Genomic DNA, 11,633 nt, shown 5'->3' with positions numbered 1-11,633 from the left:
TGTTGAGATGGTTTCATGTCCTGTGGTATCTGTTGTGTAGATCCAGCTATATGCCTCAATCCCATCTAAATCGAAAAGATAGGTACACAAATAACTAGATTAGACATTGTCTTTCTGGCCTTTCTCCTCTCCTTTTATCGAGCTAATACTTGAACAAGGTTGTATTTTGTTGCATCAGCATTATGTGAGTGCACATGTTTGTGCTCAAATTACCGAGAGTAGTGCTAATTCAATCTATCACTAGAGGAGTCCTAAGAGACTGGTGTCTTCGTCCAACACCATTCTATCAATTACAACCCAGAAGGGCAGGTGGGATTTTCTGGTTCATACCCTAATCTCCACTATCAATAACCTCATAAGGTCAAACCATTTTGTTGCTTTTGCATGTTGCATGTTGCTTTTTGTGCTATGTTGCTCTGTCTGCATGCTATGTCTTGCTTGTCCTATGTTGCTCTGCGTGTGCTCACTGCTCATTGATTGTCCGTAGTGTAATTGGTTTTAATAACCTGCCCAGGGACTGCGGTTGAAAATTAGCCGGTTGGCTAAAACCGGCACTTTTACTGAAACGTTGATTAATGTGCACTGTCCCTGTAAAAATAAAATAAACTCAAACTCAATTAAGCAAAAATATGTTTGTCTTGAAATCAGTCTTTTTTAACCAGCAACATTCATTGTACCCAACAAAATAAGCGAGTGAATATAATAAATATATAACAATCTAACAAAAGAGAAATCTATAAATTAAATGCTCTGTTGAGGCCACCGTGCTCATTTCCAATGAGCTATTTTAACATAAGTGGAGTTGGCTGGGAAAAGTACATTTTGTAAAAAACTTGAAGTGGTATTAGTATAATTAGTTTTCAAAGACCCTCCCTTTATTTGATGTATGCATTTTATTTCCTAGATGCTTAGTTAGTGACTGCTTACTGCTTCAACTTTACTAACCATATTATTATACCATATTATTATACCATGTTATTATAGCTACTGTACATACACTGACTGGAGGTAGGAGACTGAACAGAAAGAAAAGTTTATGTGCAGAGAATGAAATATAACCGTACTGCATGCTTTAGTTACATTAAAATTCTTGCTTTATTTCTTAAAAACGTATGACAGTTAAAAACAAGTCTGGTTTCCTTTCAACTCCAGGCCTTTACCTTTCATACGTTAAAAAAAAATGTCTAAGTGTTGATCTCTTTGTAGTGGATTTCAAACCTATGCTCACAAGGGATGAAAGAGATTTACTTTTCCTGATGCCTTGTAAAGCATGCATAAAGGAAGCCTTGATGAGCTGTTTCTGAAGCTCATTTGAGATGTCAGATCTTCTTGTTGAGGTGCTAGACAGTTGAAATGATCACATATTTATTCAGAAATTCACCCTGGAATTTAGGTAAGGGGTTTAAGAGTTTCAATAATTCTCAACAACATGATCCTGATGAAGTCTTCAACAAATGAATGGACAACAGATTGTGCCAAATATGTGGTTATTTGGGCTCAAACTGGCAACATAATAATAATAATAATAATAATAATCTTTCAAATGCAGTAATAATGTTCTTTCACAATAAATGTACTGTCTATGTCAGTACTATGTACTAGCTCATAGTAGGCCTACCAAAAATCAACAACAACACAATGTTGAAAAGCACAGTGAGGGACACACTGAAAGTCTCCATGGCTCACTAAAGATGTATCTTGCTCTTATCTCCATTTCCATCTTGTATGGACAGATTATTCTCTCTTCTGGCAGTCTTCACTGACCCTCTGTCAAGCCCACACCCTTAGAAAAAAGGGAAGTTAGCAAATCAATCCTAAAGAGATTAATTTCATCAACTGGCAGGTAGAGAAAGACCTGACACCCTGAATTCATCATCTGGGCAGAATCCTAATAAAGACAAATTTAGTCCCGAAGAAAGTCAACAGCAATTCAATTGTTTTATTTATCCAAATGATGTGTTTACCATTGTTTATCATTTAATTTCCTGCTGCTCACCATGATTGGGGTAAAATGGGAAAAAAAGATATGTCGTTAGCACAAAGTGACCTCCCAACATCACATACTGTATCATGGTGATACACACTACCGCGTCAGGAATTAGATGAAGTACGATAGGCATAAGATAGACATGAATTGAATCTCCCATGATACATCTTCACTCAACACTATTCACCCCAGGGTGACATTGACATTGACACTTTTGCACAAAGAAATACTGCATGTTACGTATTTTTTTTATAGCTTTTTTTTTTATAATATCATAATATGGCATAGATTTTACATGTAAACTTTGTATCATTCTCTGAAACAGGTTTTCAGCATGAATTATTAATGCTTACATTAAAGCTATTGCATGAATATAAATTGTTGTATGGTTTCCCATATGCAGTATAACCATACAGTACATACTGAATCTACACAATTTTAAAAAGATAGATACAAATATTTCATTACCCCACAGATAGGGAGTGTTACTCAGTAGGGATTGGGGCATGGTAGTCTTTCATTGAGAGTTCCCTTAAAAAAATCTAATGGACAGAATGATGGATACAAAACATGGCTTTGCTAAAAAGAAAGTGCCTTGTGCCTTTGGCACAGGACCATTGTCAGTGGAGAAAATATGGACTTTCTTACTCCAGAGTTTCTCCCCAAATAAGCTCTGTGCATTGTAGTATGATCTATTGCCGTGGCCACCGTTTACCATGGTTGAATTATTGATGTTGATATTTACAACAGGCCATCCTTTTATTACCAGACCATGTCAATAACTTCACCTCAAGTGTGGGTGGTTTTGACTGCTTCCAGTCTGTACATAGCAGCCTAGAAGGCGTCAAAGTATTCTCATCCCTGGATGGACTTAAATAGTTCAATTAATTCCATTGTATCATTTTAGAGGTCTACTATGACTTATTGACCTAGAGAAAAGACATACAGCTCCCATGAGCATAGAAAGGGTTACTTTTGGTAGTACCCTTAAGCCTGAAATGTCACTGCCTTCATATTTCTTAATGCTTGGTATTTCCCGCTTTCATGCAGTAGTTACAGCTCACTAATGGTTCTGGAGTAGCTGAGCTGGGATAATTTCAGTTTGTCTGTACTTCAGGCCAGACCAGCCTGAATGCTAAAGAGATAGCAGTGGGGAGGGGGGGGGGTCTAATTTGAGCCACAGCACTTCTCCATGGCGATTTGAAATTTGCAATAATCTGAAGGAAAACAATTTCTAGAGATATAGATTTGCACTGCTCAAAGTAATATATCACAGCTAGCTACTGTCCTTCACTTTATTATGTTACCCCTGTAATTTAAATGCTTTGTCTATTAACTAGATTAAGTTGAGTTAACAAAATGTAACATTAGTTGATGCTTAAAATTTTAAGTCAGAGGGGTAATCTTTTTTAGTTGAAAGGGTGAGATTTTTTTAGTGTAACAACATTCTAGTGCTTTCGGATAAGAAAATATAGTAATTTATTATTCCTAAGCATTTTTTATTGAAATATTATTATTTCAATCACTTTGCCTGGAACTAGCCATCACAAATCACTCTTGTACAGTATTATTTGGAGACCTGTTGCTAAGAAACAAAATGTGCAGCAGTGCATGCCAGAATACTTACTGCTGTCAAATCCAATGAGGCATATACTAGACTGACAGAGAAAAAACAGCCCACATACAGATCTTGATTTATATGACGATGATTATTATGGATGCCACATTTAAAACAAAATATAAATGGCATGTCCAAATAGATCAAATACAATACAATTGAGAGAAAAAACAAGATTGATATTTACTTTTAATCTCAAAGAATAGGACCACTGCACAATTTCAAGCTTTAGTCTAGATGTTTCTGTTAGAATCAAGACAGCTAGACAATGTGCCTTTCGTCTGTCAATGACCATTCACAAAGAGAATCGGAAAACTGAAATCAAAAGTGACATTTTGACAAAACATTATTATAAACCTTGTATTGGGCTACATTAATGAAACATTGCAGGGTGTTGAAAATGAAATTCAATACAAAGCATTTTCTCATGAATATCAAATTGGAATCCATTTCTTAGCATTTGCATGATATTAAAGGGGGACTACAAAAGAATATGCCTATACCTTACCAGGGTTGGTTGGGCAGATCAACCACTTTAAGAGAGGGGGAAAGTTGCACATTCACCCTGAAGTAAAGTTTGTGTGCCAAAACATAGGTTCTATCACGTAAATACAAAGGGTGTATAATAAAATGCATCTACATTGTCTATAATTTTTTGGTGTGTGTGTCTTCCACCCCTACTCTCAGACAAACCACTTTAGAGCCCGTGAATACACATTTAAAATAGTTTACAAAAATACTGATCATTACTAGTCTGGAAAGGCTCCATGATGTTGTAGGCAAGATGTGTCGATAATGAAGGGGGCTGTGCTTTTTTACTGACTGGTTCTCCTCTGTGTCTTTCTCACTTAAACATCCACATGAACAGCCACACACAGCCCCCGAGCGTCGCCCCATTCCAATACAACTGTTGGATTTTCAAATCCAAATAACTGGAGGTCTCAACCCCCAGATCTTTTTGTTGTTGTTGAGAGAACCAATCAAAGCTTAAGCCTCAACTTCTGTTTGAATACCACACTAACAGCGAATACTGCTCGCCTATCCAGACCAGTGTGTCACAGCTCTCCCTCGCTGTGTACCACACGTGTCGCGTCAGCCAGGCTAGATCGTTACAAGTAAACAGCGAAGTAATGGTAAAGGTAAAAAAGCACACATTATTTATAAGACTGAGAAATTACTGCCCATGGGTTTCTATTTCTACATAAAACTGAAAATCAAAGAACATTTTATTTCTACTGTATATTGATATACTTTAGTTTTCTGTCTTATTTTCGGAGGAAATGAACAGTGAGTTATGCTACATTCTTCCTCCCACCTCAAAAATACATTGTGAGATTGGATTTCCAGCTCATTTAACAGGCAGAAAAAGTGCGAATGGCATTCTGGCTCTTGGACTGGGAGTAATTCAGATTGTAATGAGTAATCTGGGCCATGTCCTGCCCCGGGTAGTGGAATCACTGTGTGACTGAATACAGAGGTTAATTCAAGCACCTCTACAGGTGTTGGGGAAAATCAGAGCTCCGCTGCCTCTGTAATACAGTAGTCCCTTTCCTCAGATCAGAACACATCTGCTGTGAGATTGGATGCAGGGCTCTCTCTTTTAAATAAAGTGACAGGTGACCCAGTTTGCCCTTACAAAAAAAAACACATGTCAAATTTGCATTTCCACATGTGAATGTAAATAGCTGTTTGCACATGTTGAGCTTAAATTACACATGTGAAACCATATTTTCGTATGTGTTACATTTAGAGTTGTTCACACCACCTTTTCACATGTGAGGAAAAAAACATGCTTTCACCTCATGTGAATTCCACTACATGGTCAAAACTTTCACGTGAAAATCTGATATGCAGTTTCCTATGTGAAAACATTTCTCATGTGGAATTGCAAGTTGTGAAATCTAATTTGGAGTTTCACATGTAAGAAACATTCGCATGTGAAAATGTAACGTGGGAAAAAAGTGTTATTCTCCTCACATCTGAAAAGGTGGTGTTAACACGTTGCAGTAGTAATGTTTCCACATATGCAATTGCAAATTCTGTAATGCAATTCTGTAAAAGCCTACCTGAGTATAATAATTCAACTCAATTAAAAATGATGAGCCATCCATTCGGAATGTTACTGCTGCAGGTGCACGCCTCTCTTCATATGTTGGTTAGTGACCATTGGAAGAAGCCCAGTGAAAAGAACAGAGAAGCTAGCGCTCTGTGTCTCCTTATTTATCCTGTTCAACATGTTAAAATTAGCGCTGTCAGTCATTAATCAGTTAATTGTTTGAAAATTTAGTGAAAGCGTTCAAAATACACTGAAAACATGCAAAATGCATCATCTATACAGCTAAAAACAACAATACGAAGTCAAAACAAATTGACTCTGAGGTTAAAGAAAGTGTTTATCAATTTACCTGATTTTGCTAATCGTTACTTTGGACAAAATCAAGACGTCAATATTCTTGTAATGCTCTTTGTATAAAAAAATCTGAAATTACAGCTCAATCCTGCGATATACACGATTACATTGTTGAATTGTTTGACAGCCCAAGTTGACTTTAAAATATGAAAATGCACATGTGAAAGTGTAGGTGACATGAGTCAGTCATGGTTGCTCATGGTCATGTGATGAGGTAGCCTTGCCTGCGACTTCAAAATAAGTGTTGCCCCTCTTGGTCTAATGGTGAAGATGTTGGCTGAGAACTGGGTTCTAATCCCGCCAGTTACAAACAAACTTATATCACATGTGAAATGTTGGGAAACAACGTGTCTGAGTCATGTGAAAAACGTACAGGTGAAAAATCCATGTGAAACGTCACACGTGTCCGATAAACACGTCTGACTTGTGAAAATATCAAACGTCACACGTTTTCAAAACCACGTTTTTTTCACAGGTGTTCTTTCCACGTTTTATTTTTAAGGGTGGTGCCATGTCGCTGTGCCTATAAAAAACAGAGGTCCAGCAGAGCTTGTCTGACTTTTTAACAGTGTATGAGAGGTGAAACATACACAGGTCTCATGAAGCCATATTGATTTCCAATCAGCAGCAGTGTCCAGATGTGTGTGGACGGAGAAGGACAGCGGGGGGCTTATTGAAGGTCTGGGTTTTAGGAGCTGGTCAACAGGTTTACTGTTAGAATGACCTGCTGTGCTTGATAAAAGACAGTACGGGCTGTACCACAGGGTGTATGTGCTATTTCTATTCGGGGAACAAATGAATCACAAGATGCAGGAGGGTATGGAAGAATGGCACATGGGTAGGTGGGAAAGCAGATGGAGATTATGAAAAAGTACTTGGCGTTGGCTGAACAATACAAAAGAAAGGCAGCAGCAGGCAGTTCTGACAGCAGAACTAACAGTTACACTAAGGCATAGTGGCAAGGCACTGGGAGACAAGCCAGCAGCAGAGGCGGCCCCAGGATATTAGGACTGGGTGTCAAAAGTAGGAGGAATGGTAAGCTGAATTAATTACAGGCTTTCAAAGTAAGACTCTTCTTTATGATGTATGCTGACTATCATTTAACATTATATGTAGTTCAGCTGGCTTGCTGTCATGTTGATGTCACCTGTGGAAATTATATGAATTATACGTATGATTGGCAAAGTGATATACATAGAAACAATATACTGTTAAAAAAACTTGGAAATCAAGTGATTATGTTAGCACTGCACATGCCATACCGTTCTGCCACAAACATCACCTTGGTTAGAGTAGGCCTACACAGAGCTGTGCACAATAGTTTCCTTCCCCCACAAGGAATAAACAGCCTGTCACCTTGGGACATTGTGATCGGGTCATGTGTGAATGTAAATCTGTAAACCACTACACAGGGCTTTGGCACCTATCATGCATCAGAACGCTACTGTGAAGTGATATTAGACTGGGAGGTCATACCGATATTGTGGACTGCATATAGCTCTTCTTACAGCAACCTAATGAGGTGCATAATTACAACTATAAACAATATTCATAAAAAAAATGTGATTGTTGTTCATTTAGAGTGATTGGTGAGTTGATTTGGTCCAACAAGTAGGTCACTTGTCCTGAACAGGTTCTGCAGAAAACACTGGTACTTACTGAAAGATAAGACAAATCATGAAACACCCCATCATTAGCATTGTTAGTTGGTTTGTCAGACAGAATAGTCATCTTGCCATATGTAGAATATTGCTCTCTCACCAGACAGCAGTTAGTGCTGTAAATGTGCAGGGTGTCATCTCTCATAACCTGATTGGCAGCCGTCAAGCGATGGAAAATGACTTGGAGACAGGCCAAGGTTTCCTCACCCCTCTATTGCTGGGCCTGACAGCGAGAATAGCAGTTATTATCATGTACTGTTCACAGGGTGTTTAGTTGGCCAAATAGTCTCAGGGGCAACATTGTGTCTTCCTCGCAGACAGAGCTGATGCCATTTTGACTGGTTCACATATATAAACTGAGAAAATAGTGGTAAAGGGGCAGTGCAGTAAAAAACAGTGCAGTTCTTCATTTTTTTGAATGATTTTTGGTTGAATAACAGGTTGAAATAACACAATGAAATTGTGACAATGATGATAATGCCCTTTTTGTGTATGAGCTGTTTGAAAAAAAAGGTGAGATGGAACATTTAGCCCACATCATGAAGTCACGATGTGATCTGATTATAATCGACCAATGCCTTTTCATTTGGGTAAGGGGGTGGGCTCTAGACCATCCTATCAGCCAATCAGGGCTGTGTATGTAGATATCTTCAAATTTCTTTCCTAACGCCAACACGATCAGACGGAGCATTTCAAGGGCCAAAGGATTCTCAGGGAAATAATTTATAAAAAATATTATTTTCATTAAATAAACACACATTGATTTATTAGACATATCGTGATGATTTAAAAATACAATTACAAAGACGTAGATTTTTCACATCAGTGTAGTGAATCAAGAAATGTATCTAAACGTAACTCTGTCTATTTTGTATGAATATCAACAATTGTTACAGGTACAATGAGAGATGTTATCTCTTCACCCATAATTTAAATCATTCTAAAAACACCAAAAGGCAACTCCAATTCAAATTTGGCCATTTCACACAATGTATTTTCTATTGAGTAATTTCAGATAGAAGTTCACACTTTGATACACCATAGTTTCCAGCAATATCACAAGGGGAAGATAGTTTTTTTTCATTTAATTACTGTTTGGAGAAATCAATTACAAACTCCATTACAGAGTCAATATTGTGTTAATGTCAACAGACAAATTATCTTTGCGACCGAGAATTATCGCTGTGTACCATCTACACAGGGACAAGAAACAAGTAAACTTGAAAACATCACCTTTCTAACTTGTCTTAAGTTGTGTTTCATCAGCCCAGTCTCACCTGGGACTGAGATCACTTGAAAATCAAAGGCAAACACATTGAATGGAGGGATGCTGATCCTGCTCTGTCAGAGGCTGTTGTTGCTTTCCTTTCTTTTACTTTTTGCTCTTTTCTTTCCTCTAATCAATTGATGCCAATCTCTGAGGGCCTCATTATTTCTTAATTATAGATAGGCTGGCTCTACGACTTGGGACCAGAGTTTTATGAGGGCTGTCATGCATCATGGCTCCCTTCTTCTCACAGAGCATTTATAAGACAACAGTTCACCTTGGGATATTCTCTAGGAGGACAATGGCATGAATCTCACTCTTAAAGTAAGGGAATCATATTCATCAGCACAAAGAAAAAACTATTTGACGCAGTGTCAGTGTATCACACAATGTTGTCTTTCAGATGATGCAGTAGCCCACAGTATAAGATGTTCCTGATTGACAATGTACACAAACATAATACATCTAACAACAATATTTTAACTCTGCATTATGCATCGTATGTAATTGAGTCTGCTTAAATAGGCGTATTGTTGTCACCTGTCCGAATTTAAATTGTGTATCAACTAAGTGACCCAAACTAAAGCTCCTAGTGATTCACACCAATTAGACTATTTGAAAAGCGACAAATGTGAACCTCCCTATTAACTGATAATTAGATAATCCATGCATTAGGAAGGATGTAACATTGTTAACATTTATCACACCTGAGTAATCACAGCTACTGTATGTGTTAATTAGAACTAGGCTGCATGTAGCTCCACACTTTTTAAAGCTCTGGCAGAAGACACCTTAAAGATCTGCATGCTACCGGATTCACTTACAGTTTTTCTACAGATGTTTGTAAGTATTAGTTACAGTATAAATTGCAGGGCCTAATATCACAGTCTCAATCAGATCATGCTAACACAGTCTCACAGCTTGAAGTAAGCTCACAGCTCTGAAGCAGCGATTCTATTTCAATTAGATTAAAGGTAAAGTATGTGTGATTTGAATTACTGCTTTTTGAAAACAGAATATAAAAACGAGTTGAGTTGGATTCAAGGTGAATATCCACATACTGAATGGTGGTTTGCAATATCATTGGTTTCTTAACAGGTTATAAATGACATGATGAATATACTATAGTATATTCTCAGACTAGCCACCTGGTTCAAGACTGGTAAAGCTGCCTCTTATTCTAGGACAGCGTTAAAATGCCCCCATGTGGACATATAGTGTAACTGCATCCTCCATGAAGCACGAAGAGTTCCCTCCCAATAATAAATGAGCAGCTTAGATTAATCATTGCTCAGTGAAGCATATTATTGCTCTAGAATTTGTAAAAGGGGACCACACACATTTTATGCCAACAAAAATGGGGGTCCAACATGTTACAGCAGTCAGTGTCAATACAATATATACCACATGACCAAAAGTATGTGGACACCTGTTCGTCGAACATCTCATTCCAAAATCATGGGCATTAATATGGAGTCCCACACTTTGCTGCTATAACAGCCTCCACTCTTCTGGGAAGGCTTGCCACAAATGTTTTGGAACATTGCTGCAGGGTCTTGCTTCAATTCAGCCACAAAAACATTAGTAAGGTCTGGCACTGATGTTTGACAATTAGGCCTGACTCGCAGTCAGTGTTCCAATTCATCCCAAAGGTGTTCAATGGGGTTAAGGTCAGGGCTCCGGGCTCACACCGATCTCAACAAACCATTTCTGTATGGACCTGGCTTTGTGCACTGGGGCATTGTCATGCTGAAACAGGAAAGGGCCTTCCCCAAACTGTTGCCACAAAGTTAGAAGCACAGAATAATCTAGTATGTCATTGTATGCTGTAGCATTAAGATTTCCCTTCACTGGAACTAAGGGGCCTAGCCTGAACCATGAGATACGGCTCCAGACCATTACTCCTCCTCCACCAAACTTTACAGTTGGCAATATGCATTGGGGGCAGGTAGTGTTCTCCTGGCATCCGCCAAACCCAGATGTGTACTTACACATACATACACACATATCTTATGTAATACTATCTGCTACTGTTGGGTTCACAGCTTTCTTTAGTTTAGTTTGACGAGTTTAATATTATGTGAACTGGGATTTTGTGTGACATAAAAGTTACTCTCAAAAAAAGGTAAAGTACAGTATATAACTAAGGTTGGATTTTGTTTAATGAACTCATACATTCAAAAAATTAACAGGAAAAGCAAAATACAACAGGTACTTTTTGTTCAGATACCAACACTTAAAATAGTTTAAAAGGATCAATGGAATTAAACTCAATATAAAATGAGCTGAGGATATGTGCAAAGCAACAGGTTATATAAGGTGCATACAGGGAACCGCTTGATGTAACATAATAACAATGTGTCAAACAAACAGACAAAGGTTGCTATTTCACCACCACACCAACTACACAAGAAATGAAACATCAAAACACATCCGTAGATAAACTCAGCAACAACAAAAAAAGAAATGGCCCTTTTTTAGGACCCTGTCTTTCAAAGATAATTTGTAAAAATCCAAAGAACTTCACAGATCTTCATTGTAAAGGGTTTAAAACACTGTTTCCCATGCTTGTTCAATAAACCATAAACAATTAATGAACATGCACCTGTGGAACGGTCGTTAAGACACTAACAGCTTACAGACGGTAGGCAATTAAGGTCCCAATTATGAAAACTGAGGACACTAAAGAG

The sequence above is a fragment of the Salmo salar genome, chromosome ssa04 (assembly GCF_905237065.1).
Source record: "Salmo salar chromosome ssa04, Ssal_v3.1, whole genome shotgun sequence".
NCBI lineage: Eukaryota > Metazoa > Chordata > Actinopteri > Salmoniformes > Salmonidae > Salmo > Salmo salar.
This window is presented reverse-complemented; position numbering follows the sequence as displayed.